Here is a 17,531-nt window from a genome sequence, read left to right as displayed (position 1 = left end):
ATTTCCCGTGATTTATTATTTATTCTGTCAAATTGTACCGGAATACATAATAGTGTAATGCTCTCACGGAATAGTGTCATGTTGTCCGAAAATAAATAATTCCGAGACAGCATTATTTATTGCGGGACAATATGATGTTTACATTTCTGGGCGTCCATACGGTATTTCAGAGGAATCTGTTTCTTGTCCCACATACAAGGACCACTCCTGGTGCACATTAGGGAGACGGAAAGGAGCGTTGCCGAGCCGAGCCTGCGTCCTCTCCTCCACCCCCTTCTGCGGCCCCTCTACCCGCGGAGCCGTCTGTTTCCCCCGCCACCTGCCAAAGAAGTTTTCTTGAGTGAGTGGGAGAAAGCAAGTGGAGGAGGGAGCAGAGGTGGGGTGAGGGAGGGGGCAAGTGAAAGAAGAAAGGGATGGTACTGAAAGAGAGAGAGAGAAGAGGGGGTGAGACTGAGCCGGCTGGAGACAGATTGGATGGACCTGAGGGTGGAGGGCCAGGCTGCGCTGAGAGGGGAGAAGGAAGGTGGCCAGAGAAACTAGGTCTGGTAAAAGAGAAGGAGGTCGGGTAGGGAGGAAAGGTGTACTACCAATAAAGGGACAGAGTCTGTGATGGAGGTCAACACAGAAGCCAAGAAAATGCCAAGAGTGTGAAAGAGAAGGATTAAGTAGAGAAATGGAGAAGACCCAAGGGAAAAAGGAACAAGCGCAGAGTGGATAAATCAAACCAGAGGCGCAAAAAGGTTGGGAAGCAGTTTATTTTAATTTGGGTGAGGAGTGCTTGACTGCTATTGTGTTTCCTGTGCCAACTGATTTGGCTCTTAAAGCACTTAAAGCCAAAGCAGAGTGCTGGGTTAGCCCATCACAGTTTCTGGCTTGGACAGGGTGAAGAAAGAGCAGCTGGGGAGCAGCAGGTTCACTGTGACTCTGGATTCAGGAGACACAGTGGATACAGAAGAGAGGCCCCAGAAAGGATGGGGCTTGTCTTCAATGTTGGGGAGAGCAGTGGCATGCAGAAAGACCGGGGAGTGAGGTCTGAGGCAGAGGAAGGTGAATGCTGGAGCAAAGAGACTCTGTGTGGGGGAGCAAAGAATTGTGGGAGGAGGCCTGGGTAGCATGGGGCATATAGGGTTAGGTGGACGAGGAGTGAGATGGAGCAGGAAGGCTAGGCTGGGTTGATGGATGCGAACAAGCAAAGCCAGAAGAGGTGGTGAGAAATCAGGATGGGTGGGAGCTGAGGGTGTTTGTGGGTAAGAGCTGTGTTGGGAGTGAGGGGGGTGTGTGAGTGGGGACTGGGCAGGGGAATGCACAGTCTCTGGTTTCATTTTCAGGTAAATGGTTCTGACAGTTTATTTATTTGAATGCTGCCCTGGAGCAGGTGGTGTTATTTTGTAATTTGGTAACATCATGGCTGCCCATGATTAAATGCTTCCACAAAGGCACAGGACTCAGAGTACCTTCTGGAGGCTCTCTCTGACTGCCCACATCCGTAGAAAAAAAACCCTCCAATTGCTCCAGATAGAATTGAAGGTGGCAAATGAAGCAGACATGTGTAGCTCTGTTTTGTAATGCAGCTATCGTCAGTAGGGTTTATTTTTGGTGCACACTTGGCAGCGTGCTTTCAGCTCTGCATTGCTGTGTTGTACCTTCTGTCTAGGGGGACGACACTAACAAGCTTCGCTGCTGAAGTCAGCGGCTGTTTGTTTTCGAAAGTATCAGACACAATGTGCATTTCATTTCAGACTGTACCTTCTGTAAACCTTAACCAGTTCAAGAAATCCAGCTCATGACCAATTTACTTACACCTTTTCATAGATGGGTATCCCAGGCTGCTTTATAACAACACAGATTCGCTCAGATAAGCTACCAGCTCTTACAGAAAATGTTCATAGAAATTGCGGGGGATTTATTTAGAGCAGTTTCTTGCAGAATTTCTTTCAGGTCTAGAATCTCTCTGGTTGTCTCTCTCCTCCCAGCAGGAGATCTGTCTCTCCTTAATTGGCTTTCAGCTTCTGGGGAGAGGACAGCCTTGGAGCCTCATCCAGTGTACAAAGCCTGCAGCTTCCAAAAGTAAACAAAACTGACATTAAAATAAAAACATTTCTAGAAAAGAAGTGATAGAAAATGTAAGAAAATTTTAGTCAGAGAAGCATCTAATTGACAGAATTTTGTAACTTTATTGTGCCTGCACATTCCCAGTGACCCCGTATGTAAAGCAAATTATATTTAGAGACTGTGCAGTCTGATTAACAGAGGAGAGACCTGGTGTGTTATGATGCTTTCATTGTATCTTTTTGAAGTGATTTTTATTTCCTGCCCTACCTTAGGAAAAGTAATCCGTTATGAGAGTTGCATAACCCTACCTGGGCAATTACAAAATTCAGTATTAGTATTTTGCAGCATTGTGAACAAAAGACACATTTTCTGCCCTAACTGGATGCAAATTTTATTTTAAATTGAATAAACTTGTTTTTGTTGTGTGTTGTAAACCTTTATATGTAGAAACTATTTTAAAAAGTGCCACTTATTACAAAAGTATGGGATTAAAGGAGACTTGCTTAGATGGATGCAGGTCTAGGTGTCATAGTGGACAATACATTGAAATTGTCGGGTTCAGTGTGCCACAGCAGTCAAAAAAGCAAACAGGAATTTAGTTATTTATTTAAAAGTAGTTATTACTTGCCCTTCCAAATAGTCCAGGGTGGGGTACAAAATAACTTACACAGTAATTAAAAACATACTGGATAATAAAACGATGTCATACAATACAGAATACATTGACTAAGTACAAAATACTTGAGTTATTTACAGTAGGATGGAAAAAGCAGACATCCTACTAAATCGCAGAGACTTGGATATTAAGGTCCTTTAAATAACACTATTAGATCAGGGGGCCATGGCATCAGGGGAAAGCAGTTTTTTAAATATCTTCTAATCGTTAGTTAGCTGGATGTTACTAGGCAAAGAATTCCACAAGGTAGGTCCAAAAATGGAAAACGATCATTCCCTCTGTCAAAAACCTTCACAGCAGGAATTATTAGGAAGGGAATGGTGAATAAAATAGAGAATGTCATTATGCCTCTGTATCGCTCCATGGTGAGACCGCTGAGAACCGTGCTCAGTTCTGGTCACTGCATCTCAAAAAAGATATAGATGCACTGGAGAAGATATAGAAAAGGGTACGGAACAGCTCCCCTATGAGGAAAGGCTAAAGAGGTTAAGGCTGTTCAGCTTGGAGAAGAGACGGCTGAGGGGGGATATGATAAGAGGTCTTTAAGATCATGAGAGGTCTAGAATGAGTAAATGTGAATCGGTTGTTTACTGTTTCATATAAATTCAAAGACTAGGGGGCATTTCATGAAATTAGTAAGTAGCACATGTAAAACAAATCAGAGACAATTATTTTTTATTCAATGCACAATTAAGTTCTGGAATTCGTTGCCATAGGATGTGGTAAAGGCAGTTAGTGTAGCTGGGTTTAATAAAAGTTTGAACAAGTTCTTGGAGGAGAAGTCCATAAACTGCTATTAATCATGCTGACTTAGGGAGTAGGCACTGCTTATTACCAGCATTAGTAGCATGGGATCTATTTAATATTTGGGTACTTGCCAGGTACTAGTGACCGCATTGGCCACTTTTAGAAAAAGGATGCTGGGCTTGATAGACTCTTGGTCTGACCCAGTATGGCAACTCTTTATGTCCTTAGGTACTGTACAATGACCAAAAAGGCAGTCTGCCAGACAATTTAGCAGGTCAGATGGCTGTGAGATAAGAGCTCTCGTAGCATTCTAGAATCTGAACTATTCTTACTAACATTTTTTGGTCATTCACAACCATTTTGCATGCTTCTTCAGAGAGTAAGATGAATCCGAGCAAAGAAATGTCGTTATCACACGTCTTCAGGCCGATGCAGTATCAGCACGTGAAAAATGGGCACTCATGATTGAGTGTGCCCATCCACCTTTCCCTGGGCGTGGAATGCAGTAGGCAAATAAGCCACGGCGTTAAAAAGGAGGCACTAGGGGAAATTGGGCGCCAAGGAGAAATGGTTGTACGCGGGTTAGGAAAACGGATGCTGAATTTTACAAGCAAGTTTTCCTAACTTGACCACCGGCAAGACTTTTTTTTTACGTTACTCGTGGCGATATTAGAGGCTCCTCAAGACTTAACGCGTTCTCCAGGGCAGGCGTTCATTTTTGAGAGTAAAAATGTGCACGTCAGACGCACATTTATTTTTTACATAAGTGGGTAATAGCTAATACCGTAGCCTCATCAATATGAATTTGCATATGATGAGCACTATTAGCTACGTGCTGGTTTGAACGCACGTTTTGGACGCGCTAATCACCTTATTGCATGAGGGGTTGTGGATGTGCGTCCAGTTGCGGGTTAACCAGTGCGCTAGCCTGAACACATGGTATAGCATCGGCCTGCTTGCTGTTTCCAGTTATTAAAACTTGCAGTGAGATAGGACAGATGAATGGGCAGAAGCTTAGAGAGACACTCTTTCTATTAAAGGTATCCCTGATCCCCCACCCCAGGAACATAGAAACACAGAATTGTCAGCAGAAAAAGGCCAAATGGTCCATCCATTTTGCAGATGATACAAAATTGTTCAGAGTAGTTAAATCACAAGCAGATTGTGATAAATTGCAGGAAGACCTTGTGAGACTGGAAAATTGGGCATCAAAATGGCAAACGAAATTTAATGTGGATAAGTGCAAGGTGATCATATAGGGAAAAATAACCCATGCTATAGTTACACAATGTTAGGCTCCATATTAGGTGCTACAACCCAAGAAAGAGATCTAGGCATCATAGTGGATAACACATTGAAATCGTCAGTTCAGTGTGCTGCAGCAGTCAAAAAAAGCAAACAGAATGTTGGGAATTATTAGAAAAGGAATGATAAATAAAACGGAAAATGTCATAATGCCTCTATATCGCTCCATGGTGAGACCACACCTTGAATACTGTGTACAATTCTGGTCGCTGCATCTCAAAAAAGATATAATTGCAATGGAGAAGGTACAGAGAAGGGCTACCAAAATAAGGGGAATGGAACAGCTCCCCTATGAGGAAAGACTAAAGAGGTTAGGACTTTTCAGCTTGGAGAAGAGACGACTGAGGGGGGATATGATAGAGGTGTTTAAAATCATGAGAGATCTAGAACAGGTAGATGTGAATCTGTTATTTACTCTTTCGGATAATAGAAAGACTAGGGGGCACTCCATGAAGTTAGCATGTGGCACATTTAAAACTAATGTTTTAAATATGGTTATGGTTAGTGCAGTTAGTATAGCTCGGTTTAAAAAAGGATTGGTTAAGTTCTTGGAGGAGAAGTCCATTACCTGCTATTAATTGAGTTGACTTAGAAAATAGCCACTGCTATTACTAGCAACAGTAAAATGGAATAGACTGTTTTTGGGTACTTGCCAGGTTCTTATCGCCTGGATTGGCCACTGTTGGAAACAGGATGCTGGGCTTGATGGACCCTTGGTCTGACCCAGTATGGCATGTTCTTATGTTCTTATCCAGTCTGCCCAGCAAGTTTCTTATGGAAGCCACTGCTGCTCCGTGCAGGTTATCCCCATGCCATATGTTAAGGATCGTAATACTTATAATCAAAACCAAGCAACTGTCAAATCCATAACAAAATCACTGCTAGCAACATTTTTACATGATGAGCAACTTTCCTGATAATTCAGACAATGCTGCTTGAATGTGCTTTGCTTTTGGACTTGGCTGTAGAAGCAGTCCTGTTCTTTATCCCTAATGTCTGGGTATCAGCACCCTAGACTGTGAAAGTCGAGGCCCAGCATTGGCTGTGTCTTCAGCGTCCCCCAGGGATCGAGGCCCAGCATTGGCTGTGTCTTCAGCGTCCCCCAGGGATCGAGGCCCAGCATTGGCTGTGTCTTCAGCGTCCCCTAGGGATCGAGGCCCAGCATTGGCTGTGTCTTCAGCGTCCCCTAGGGATCGAGGCCCAGCATTGGCTGTGTCTTCAGCGTCCCCTAGGGATCGAGGCCCAGCATTGGCTGTGTCTTCAGCGTCCCCCAGGGATCGAGGCCCAGCATTGGCTGTGTCTTCAGCGTCCCCCAGGGATCGAGGCCCAGCATTGGCTGTGTCTTCAGCGTCCCCTAGGGATCGAGGCCCAGCATTGGCTGTGTCTTCAGCGTCCCCCAGGGATCGAGGCCCAGCATTGGCTGTGTCTTCAGCGTCCCCTAGGGATCGAGGCCCAGCATTGGCTGTGTCTTCAGCGTCCCCCAGGGATCGAGGCCCAGCATTGGCTGTGTCTTCAGCATCCCCTAGGGATTACTACCCTTAAGGTTTCTGGGAGACATTCTGAGACAGGGTCATTCAGAGAAGGGGTGTTTGTCCTTTTGATTGTCTTAAAAATGTGTATGTGATTGGCACAGGGATTTTACTTCTATATTTTGGGTCTTCCCAAGTGAGGCTGTATGTCAAAAAAAAACTTAACAGCAGGTTTCAGTATTTCAACATGGAGGATTCCAACCTAGGTGATTTTCTTTTGCATGTTGAAAATCAGAGGTGCGCCTTCTCAGATAACTAACTTCTTGGTGGGAAGGAAGGAAAAGAAAACTTTCTGCAGATTTGGTCTGCTCTTTTTGGAAGGAGCGGGCTGCTGGCATTGCAGATCAAGCTGCTACATAGGATAGGCTGTGTGGCGTTGAACACTGTTCAATTTAAGCTGTACGCATGCGTAGCCGCCACAAATTTTCTTGTGGCCAAGCATAGCTTTTACGCCCCTGCGCAGGAAAACCGGCGGAGCCATGCTGGAGGCAGCCCAAGAAGAGCATGCCCAGAGGGGAGAGGGAGATTGAGGCCCTGTAAAGAGAGAGAGAGCGCGCGAGTGTGAGTTGAGAGCCTGTGTGAGTGTTTGAGGGAGGAAGGGGACAGGTGGAGAGAGAAGAAACAGAAAGGGGGGAAAAAAGACCCTTTAAAAGGTACTGGAAAAAGACCGAGAAAGGAAACGTGGAAAAACAAAACCTGAGACCAATCAATTAGAAAAATAAGATCAGAAAACAAAAGTAAAAAAAAAAAAATTACATTGAATTTTTAGTGATTGGCATAAGTTCTCTTTGGAAATGTGCATTACGTATTTGTATTTTGTTCTTTCTTCAGTATTACACTGTTCAGAGTTTAGTTTCTCGGGCTTTTCATTTTTGTCTTGTTTCTGTTTCTGATTTGTAGTCCCTTATTCTGTACCAGCTGTACCCAGCCACTCATTGCCGTGGCTCAGTCTGGTTTAATTTCACAATGCGCATTAGCTCTGCGCCGGCCGTCCCAACTCCCTCCCCCCCTTCCCCGGCGGTGGACGGACTGGCTCGGCGACTCTTTTACCCTTTCCTCCTCCTGTGTGTAAGTGTCCGGCAGTCTCTACTCCCTCCCCCCTTCCCCAGCGGCAGAGGAAAAGGCTGAGCCGTTTCTCGGAGCGACAACTCGTCTGCCCTTTTCTCCTCCCCTCTGTGACACCCAGCACGTAGCGCAGAGCTGTATGGTCTGCACATGCGCGGTAGAGCTGCTCTCTACTGCGCATTTGCGGTCCGTCAGTCAGAGCCCATTTATATTGTAGATAGCGTGTGTTGCTTTTACGTCCAAAAGATGGCGCTGTTTTTTCCAAAAAGCATGTTTTTACCTGTCACAGGTGTGACATCTATATAATATAGGTATATAAAAACACGCGTGAAATCGAATGCAACATTGTGTCAAAATTTCAAAGCAATCGGTGAAGAACTTTCGGAGATTTGATTTTGAACAAACTAACATTTACATTTTTATTAATATAGATTAGGTAAGAGTCGGTCTGTGTTCTGCATGGGTAGCTGAGGTGCAGTAAGAACATAAGAACATGCCATACTGGGTCAGACCAAGGGTCCATCAAGCCCAGCATCCTGTTTCCAACAGTGGCCAATGCAGGCCATAAGAACCTGGCAAGTACCCAAAAACTAAGTCTATTCCATGTTACCGTTGCTAGTAATAGCGGTGGTTATTATCTAAATTAATTAATAGCAGATAATGGACTTCTCGTCCAAGAACTTATCCAATCCTTTTTTAAACACAGCTATACTAACTGCACTAACCACATCCTCTGGCAATAAATTCCAGAGTTTAATTGTGCGTTGAGTGAAAAAGAACTTTCTCCGATTAGTTTTAAATGTGCCACATGCTAACTTCATGGAGTGCCCCCTAGTCTTTCTATTATCCGAAAGAGTAAAAAAAACGATTCACATCTACCCATTCTAGACCTCTCAAGATTTTAAACACCTCTATCATATCCCCCCTCAGCCGTCTCTTCTCCAAGCTGAAAAGTCCTAACCTCTTTAGTCTTTCCTCATAGGGGAGCTATTCCATTCCCTTTATCATTTTGGTAGCCCTTCTCTGTACCTTCTCCATTGCAATTATATCTTTTTTGAGATGCGGCGACCAGAATTGTACACAATATTCAAGGTGCGGTCTCCCCATGGAGCGATACAGAGGCATTATGACATTTTCCGCTTTATTCACCATTCCCTTTCTAATAATTCCCAACATTCTGTTTACTTTTTTGACTGCTGCAGCACACTGAACCGACGATTTCAATTTGTTATCCACTATGACGCCTAGATCTTTCTTGGGTAGTAGCACCTAATATGGAACCTAACATTGTGTAACTATAGCATGGGTTATTTTTCCCTATATGCATCACCTTGCACTTGTCTACATTAAATTTCATCTGCCATTTAGATGCCCAATTTTCCAGCCTCACAAGGTCTTCCTACAATTTATCACAATCTGCTTGTGATTTAACTACTCTGAACAATTTTGTATCATCTGCAAATTTGATTACCTCACTTGTATTTCTTTCCAGATCATTTATAAATATATTGAAAAGTAAGGGTCCCAATACAGATCCCTGAGGCACTCCACTGCCCACTCCTTTCCACTGAGAAAATTGTCCATTTAATCCTACTCTCTGTTCCCTGTCTTTTTAGCCAGTTTGTAATCCACAAAAGGACATCGCCACCTATCCCATGACTTTTTACTTTTCCTAGAAGCCTCTCATGAGGAACTTTGTCAAATGCCTTCTGAAAATCCAAGTACACTACATCTACCGGTTCACCTTTATCCACATGTTTATTAACTCCTTCAAAAAAGTGAAGCAGATTTGTGAGGCAAGACTTGCCTTGGGTAAAGCCATGCTGACTTTGTTCCATTAAACCATGTCTTTCTATATGTTCTGTGATTTTGATGTTTAGAACACTTTCCCCTATTTTTACTGGCACTGAAGTCAAGCTAACTGGTCTGTAGTTTCCCGGATCGTCTCTGGAGCCCTTTTTAAATATTGGGGTTACATTTGCTATCCTCCAGTCTTCAGGTACAATGGATGATTTTAATGATAGGTTACAAATTTTTACTAATAGGTCTGAAATTTCATTTTTTAGTTCCTTCAGAACTCTGGCGTGTATACCATCCGGTCCAGTATTTCTGCTGGAATATAGTTTCTCTATAGGGCTTGGTAGCAGTCTGGCTTGAAGTGTTAACCCCAGTAGGTGGTGTATTAGTGTTCTAGGGCATGTTATAATTGCATTGCTGCAGTGTCATAGATAAGGCTGTTTGAGTTCTGAGATAGTGCTGGTATGGTATGGCAAGGTTCTAGGTGACTTTTTTTTTTTTGCAGGGGGTTTGTGTTCTTAATGTGTTTGGCAGTGAAGGGTTTGCAGTTACTGAGATGAGTGTGTGTGTGGAAGAGAAGGAGAACTGAGTGAGTGTGAATATGCGTGAGAGTCTGCGTAGTGAATGAGAGTGAGTGTGTGCGTCTGTGAGAATGAGCACGTATATGTAAGAGAGTATAAAGTGAATATGCAAGTGTTAGGGTGTGAGAGAGTTTGTGTTTATGCTGCTACTAATGTTCCCTCTAAGGATTGGGTTGCTGTGAGCATAAAATTGATAGGCTTTTTGCATCAAAGAAATTAATGCTCACAGGGTAATGAAACCAAAGCTTTTTGCTGACAGCAGCCCAATCCTTAGAGGGAACATTGGCCATGAACCTGCATCAAATGCAGGAATGGAGTTGGGATGTTTGTGCATCGCTTTGCGGAATGGCTCAAAATATGGTGCTTGTTGGTCTCAGATTTTTGAATTTTGTAATACTCGGTGCAAGGCACCAATAAGCGTGCCTGTAGAATTATGATTAACCCCACTTGTTAATGGGAGAGGGAATGTCTTACATTTTTCGGTAGTAGAATTGCCAATATATTTCATTAAATTGGTCCACAACTGAAGTGCCACCATTGGATGTATTGCAAGGCTTGGGAAGAAATATCTTTGCATAACAAACTAACCATTAAAATAACATAGAAATGACAAATAGACTAATTCTGGAGTACACGGGGAAAACATGGAGTCACAGGTCACCAAACGGACAAACCCCGCCCCCCCCCCCCCCCCCTGTTATTTCCAGATCAGTGGAGTAAGTCTTGAAGATGGAAACACAGAGATGAGGACTGAACACAGTGAGGTAAAGGAAGGCAACCAATGACTGGAGTGCCCAATGTTTGGTTTTGTTGTTATGAATCTATGGTGTTAATTGTGAAAATCGGTTTATTTATTAAAACATTTATAAACTGCCTTTCTAGCCCTTAATACAAGAAGCTTTCCAAAGCTGAAGGAAAAAATGTCATTGATGTAAGTAAGAAATAAAGAAAGAAAGAAATCAACCTAAGGAAGTGAGAGAGAACTGCCTGGTCTCATGTAGTCCACAAGTAAGGGATCCAAGGGGGATGGAGGGGAAAGAAACAGAATATCCACCGCCTTAAGGAACTATACAGCCGAATGCCTCCTCAGCACCAATACTTGTTAATGCCATTGCAACAGAACAATGAATTGATATCTTGTTAAGGTTAAACCGTGCCTCCCACTCCAGAACTGACCAGAGAGCAAAGACAGAGACAGAGTCCTGGAGGGGGGGGGGGGGGTATGAACTTACAATTCCATCCGAGAAACTTCTTATCTGTATCTGTACAAATCATTTACAGGGAAATCATAAAAATAAACTGCACCCCAAGTGAAACAGTTTCTTCTTGCATTGAGAAAATGTGCTTACCTCTGGCTCGTGTAGCTTTGCAAAACTCCAGGAAGATCCGTGTCTTGTGCCCTAAGAAAAACTTGTTCTCTGGCCCCAGTTCCATCAGGTACAGTACAATCGGAGTCAGGCCGATACTGTTAAAAGTGCGGGAGAGCCCAGGCACCTCTCCTGGGCACACGATTCTTTGTTTAACTGCGGTGTCCTGCTAATAAGGAGGCGTTAGGGACAATAGCGCTTCCGTAGTGCCTCCTTATTAGAGGTAGAGGTGGCTGTCGGCAGATCCAACAACTGACGCGCAGTTTTACCGGTGTCTGTTTTTGAACGCCCTGACAGCCATGGATTAGGAAAACGGACACCGGTAAAATTGAGCATCCACTTTTCTAACCCATTGACCAGCAGGCAGGTTTAAAAAAAACCTTTTGATTCCTCCGACTTAATATCGCTAGGAATTTAAGTCAGAGGGTGTACAGAAAAGCAGTGTTTTCTGTACACTTTTCAGGATTGCTTAGATTTTAATGCCTGCCCTTGGGTAGGCATTAATTTCTGAGTGTAAAATGTGCGGCTTGGCCACACATTTTTACTTTCAGTATCCCGGGTGACTAATTAATAGGTTCATTAACTTGCATTTGTATGTGATGAAGGCTATTAGTTTTCAGAGAGTTGGCAGCGCATTTTTGATGCACTATTACCCCTTACAGTATAAGGGGTAATAGATGCGTGTCAGAAATGCGCGGAGAAACGGTGCTCTCGTCCGAGCGCACCATACTGTATCTGCCCGAGTGACTTTAGTGACCTCTTCTCCAATGGTGTTCCTAATGCCCGACTGAGGTGCAAGCTGTCCATTCATAGCTTACCCACACAGGGGTTGTTCACCTGCTTCCCTCTTCCCTTTACGTTTCCCCGCGGTTAGATAATCCCCTTTCCATGATGGTGGAATGGCCTCAACAATCGTTTTTGGGACATCCAAAATTTAGGGTAATTCAAGAACCTCGGATCTAACTGCCTGTAGGAGCTTGCGAGGTTTTCCAGTTTCTGTCTCATAGCCACCTCGCCTTTCATTACTGTCAAAGTAGAAGACTGCAGTGTGGAAGCCTACCGATCCGGTGTCCCGCTCTCTCTTGGTGGCATTTATATATTTAAAAACTCTTGTGTCACCACTTTGGGCTCCTCAAGCTCTGTCTTCTGTCCTGGCTGCAAGGGGAGGTGAGGTCCTTCATAGCCTAGGATCTGGCCTCGGGGGGGGGGGGGGTAGTTTCTAAAAGGTTTCAGGACCCAGCACTTGTCCCAAGGACAGAAGGTGTCAATCATTGTGAAGTCCTGTTGCTTGATTAGATCCACCCGACTGAACATCATCTCCAGGCCTGTCCCGCGGTTCCAAAGCACCTCCAACACAGCAGTGGTTGGCGATAGCCCCTCCTCTCTCTCTCTGCAACGGCCCCCACAGCTTCTGAGAGAGCTGGGGGGGAACGCAGGAGAATCACGCCGCAGGACGCCACTTCAGGTCTAATTCCAGCTGAGCAGCTGCAGGTGTGGATACTTCCGGGAAGGCTGGATCCGGGGTCCCTTGTGCTGCCACCCACAGCATGGGCTGGCCCATCGGGCTGGGCCGAAGCATTGGGGGCTTGGCGAGGTAAGCCCTCAGCCTTCCTTCCTTGTTTCCTGTTACAGAAGATACCATCTGTACAAATATATTTTAGATAAGGGAGATTTTAGAGCGGTAATGCGAGTGTTTTGGCTATTGCAGTGCCCTGTATCTTATAGATGACTACATTGCTTTTAAATACAGTACCGTATTTTTCGGACTATAAGGCGCACATAAAAACCTACAATTTTCTCAGAAATCGGAAGTGCGCCTTATAGTCCAGTGCGCCTTATATATGAATTTTTTTTCTGTTTCTTTTCTCTCCATCTTCTCCCTCAAACAAACAGGTTCTCATTCTCACATGCTTTTCTCTCTCTCACACACACACACTGGCTCTCACTGTCACATGCTGTGTCTCATACAATCATTCATACTCAGTCTCTCACTCACCGGGCCTCTTCGTCTTCTCGGGCCGCTGCGTCCCTGCCGCAAGGATTCCTTCAGGGGCCACCCAGGCCACAGAACAGGCCCCAGCGGTGGCGGCTCCATGCCGCTGAAGACAAGGATGAAGACTCGTGGCTCCCTGCCGCAAGTAACAAGGAGGCGGGTTCTGGCTGCCGCGGAACGCAGCTTGATGTCGGCATCTCCGGCCACATGGATGGTTGAAAGCGCTGCATGCGCTGATGCTTCCCCTCCTTCCTGCCCACGTGGCTCCGGCAACGTTTACTTCCGGGGACGCACAGGCAGGAAAGGAGGAGGAGCATCAGCGCATGCAGCGCTTTCAACCATCCATGTGGCCGGAGATACCGACATCAAGCTGCGTTCCGCGGCAGCCAGAACCCGCCTCCTTGTTACTTGCGGCAGGGAGCCAGCATCAGCGCCTGCCGATCTGCCCCCGGGGGCATATGGGGGATAATAAAAAAGTACCGGTACCGTAGTTTAAAGGGCGCAACCGATTAAAAAAAAAAAAAAGGCTCTGAGCCTTAGACCCGGCGCCCAGGGTGGCCGCCCACCCACTGCGTACAGCTCCTTGCGCAGGATCCCCGCGGAGTTTCTGTGCTCCAGCAGTATAATCCGGTGCGCCTTATAATCCGGTGCGGCTTATATATGAACCAGGACGCATTAGCAGGCACTTTTTGATAATGCGCCTTATAATCTGGTGCGCCTTATAGTCCGAAAAATACTGTATTTCTTTTATATTATATCTTATAACTGTCCGGGTTGCCAGCAACAATGTCAAACACAGGTAATCCAAGATGGTGCTGGCTGTGCTTCCATTCTTCGCCTGAGCTCCAACTGGTATGGATTTTTAAATATTATATATTTACAGCAACGTCTAGGCCACCTAATTACCAGGCCTCTGTTCTGGGCACTTTACAGCATAACATACACAATAACAGCAAATAAAACATTAAAACCAGCATAAAAACCAATCAAACAAAACCAGCATGTAGCTCAACCAAAAGCCTCATTAATAAGTAAGCTTTTATCTGCTTACAAAAGGCACTATAATCTTGTAACTGCCAGATTTTTTCCAGAAATCTGTTCCACACAAGTGGCGCTACACAGGAAAAAAAAAAAAAGAGCCCTGTCCCTTCTTTCCTGCTCTCTCTGATTAACTGGAAGCCAGCTGACTCCATTGGTCCGGGCAGGCTGATCCAGTCCTGGTTTTATCCCTTGGCATGCTGAGACTTGGAGCTCTGCGTTATTTAGAGATGTAAAAGTAATAGGCCCATGGGTGTGAGCTGGCCACATGCGTGCAGCATCAGAAGAAAATTTGATTGTGTTCCAGGGTTACTTCTGACTTGGATGTACAGAGTCTGCTGCCCGCCATGTGTTTATGAGTCCTAGGAAACTCGGCTCAGGAAGGTAATGAGGGTCCTGTCAGGGATCATCAAGTGACATAATTTGAGAACAGTCAGCAGGCAGGCAGAATGAAGTCTTGGACTGGGCGCCCCGGCAGAGAAAGACAAAACAGTGCGGCAGTGAAGTGAGAGTGTGGTGTTCAGCACCCTTCCCAACCACAGGAGGCCTGGTACCCATTTCAAGTAAGACACCGCTCAATGCACACACATCGGCCTTGTCAGTGACTTGTAGAACAGAATTTCAGAGCATGCTGTAGACTTCGAAAAGTGCTACCAAAAATGCTTGCCATAGGCCAACTGCTTTCATTTGACACTTATGGTCTAATGAACTTAACATATGCTGAAACAGCATGGGGAGGAATTAGCCATGTGCATTTCAGCAAAATCATTGCCAAAAGCTCCATAGTATATTGTAGTTCCCGACAGGCCCTAGAGCTTTATGCAGAAACTTGTTTTAAGACAGTGCTATTGGGCATTCTTTTTTCAAAGAAATTTTGTATATGGTGATTATAAACATTCATGTTTTTAGTCGGAACCTGCGGAAGAATTTGTATGGCTGGGCTGGCAAGAATAAGGTAATCATTCACCTCACAGCTTCGCGGCTGGAGATCCTGTATCCGCTCCTCCATCTTTCTCTGACTCACCTTGAGGAAATCGTTTTAAACCTTTCTGAGCTCAACCTCGATGGGGGACATTTTTGTGGTGGGGGACTCTATAACCCTGGGAATTATCTGGTACGATGCTGTCCCAGACACTGGCAATATACGGTATGATGCAAAATATTACTACATACATCTGTCAGGAGCAGTGAAGGCCTCTGCTTGAGATTAGCTGGCACTTGTTTCCTACAGGATAAACGGCACAAAGTCCTGCAGAATATCCACTCCAGATGCCCATCTAACCTGCCACGGTTTTCTCTGGGTTCAGAGAAAATTTCAGGACAAGGTTGTGGGGGTGGCTGAAAACCCGATTAAATTAAGATGCTGTCATTTGCAGGTACCTGCAGGTCACATGACTCTCGTCTTTCATGATGTCATGACTCTTGAGGCTGGGCAGCAAGAGGCTGACATGTATCGGTCATGTGACATGAGCATTTCACTGCTTGATACCAAAATAAAATGTTTTACCTCCTAACAATCTGGATGGCCTGAAGATGGGACTTGTGTGGTCTCGGAAGCCTATGTGTTACAGAATCTTTATATGCTGGGCCAATAAAAGGCACCGCAGTCCACAGAGAATCCCATTTGCCCCAGAATCATAATTAATCGAGCTCTGCACTACAGATTTACCTTTTCAGAATGGTCCAAGTTGGTTTTTTGGTTTTTTTTCCCTGACTGCTGGTTTTCAAGTGACTGAGAAGGCAGGTCAGTAGGGCAAGAGTGTGGTGTCCGTCCAGGAGCCAGAGGCTCCCTGGCTGCAGGATCTTGTGTAAATACTATTCTCATACCCCAAACTTCTAACTTCTATCAGGTCAGTCTCCCCATAGTCCATTTTTGGAACATTGTGCATTGTAACGCCTCTGCAACTGCTGGCAAGCCTCGTTGTAATCAGACCATGGACACTAAGGTACACTTGGATTCAGATGGCCACGATTGTATAGTGGTTAGTACTCTGTGTTGTGGTCACAGCAATCTCTGTAGCTGAACATGATCTTGCTTTAGGATGCCGGGCATGAAGGACCTTTGGTCTGACCAGGTAAGGCAAGACTTATAAAGTCTATAAACCATTGTTAAGATGGAGCTACAGGAATCCATTGCTTATTCCTGGGATAAGCAGTATGGAATGGAATCTATCGACCTTTTGGGAATCCTGCCAGGTACTTGTGACCTGGATCTGGCCACTGTTTGAAACAGGATGCTGGGCTTGATAGACGTTTTGTCCGATCCAGTATGGCAAATCTTATTGGCACAATCATTTTGACATGTTTTGTCAAAGTAATACATAGGGAGGGTAATTCACCCCTGTGTATGCATGTAGATTTACCCAGACTGAGCGGAAGTGTTCCTGGGGAGGGGTTTCTACTTGCATGCATACTTAAAAAAAAAAAAAAACCAACCCAGGAATTTTCTCAGTGAATTTGTGCAGATGTTTTAGCAGGTGTAAATGTGTGCGGGTGTATTTGGAGATTAATTTTCAAAGACGACTTATGTGCCTAAGTCTGTTTTGAAACTTGGTGCTGCTTATGCATGATGTTACACAGTTACCCCCAAAGTGGCTAAAATAGAAGGAACCGATATAGAAAACAGAGTTAAAATTAGGAGGTGCAGCAAGGCCCCAGCTGTGAAGGCAGCACAGCACAAAGCTGGCCTTCAGTATGTGAGCTGCGGTTTCCAATCGGGAGGTCGGACCGCTCCTCCAGGACACCCCTGCAAGAGTTTTTATCTTTTTAAATAAAGTTTCCTAGGATATATATCTTGGGACAGTATCATCAAACAAATCAAATTACATCCCACACTGTTTCATTTCTCTGTGTGTGTGTGTATATGTATGTATGTATATATATATATATATATATCTATATCATTTCTAGCTTGGCCATATGGAGCTTTTGCTAAGATTAAGAGGTATTTTTATATTCAGAATAATTATTAATCTTTACTAATGCTCAATGAGCAAGATGTTTTAAGGCTTTGATTTTAATCTCGAAAGTACTCAGGTCACTTTCTGACCTCGGCAGAATGTAAATCTTTACTGGAGACATTTTTCCTTTTCTCCATAATTGCCATAAAAATGGGAAGACTATGTTAGAAAGGTAATTAGGTAATTGAATGTAGATGAGCTCCCTTCATAGCGCCAAATGTTTATTGCTGTCCTAAATGAAAAGTATAAAAAGAGCTTGCAAAGCCCAAAATAGTAAATTCAAACTTTTATTTAATGGCTATATTGACAAATCAACTTGCTTCAGTCCCCAGGGGCCATCCTTAGAGTGCATATAACATCTACAAAATATGCATATGCTTAAAGGTAGATTTTAAAAAAATGCGCCCATGTGCTTTCGGTT

At 44.4% G+C, this 17,531-nt stretch overlaps 1 protein-coding gene across 1 annotated transcript in view; it reads left to right on the top strand.

Moving 5' to 3' along the window:
• Positions 1–17,531, top strand: part of TMEM255A (transmembrane protein 255A) — a 90,310-nt gene that overhangs the window by 665 nt on the left and 72,114 nt on the right. The window lies entirely within an intron of this gene.

Source organism: Rhinatrema bivittatum, chromosome 6 (genome assembly GCF_901001135.1).
Source record: "Rhinatrema bivittatum chromosome 6, aRhiBiv1.1, whole genome shotgun sequence".
Taxonomy (NCBI): domain Eukaryota; kingdom Metazoa; phylum Chordata; class Amphibia; order Gymnophiona; family Rhinatrematidae; genus Rhinatrema; species Rhinatrema bivittatum.
Note: the sequence above shows the minus strand (reverse complement) of the source record. Positions and strands in the feature narration are given on the sequence as shown.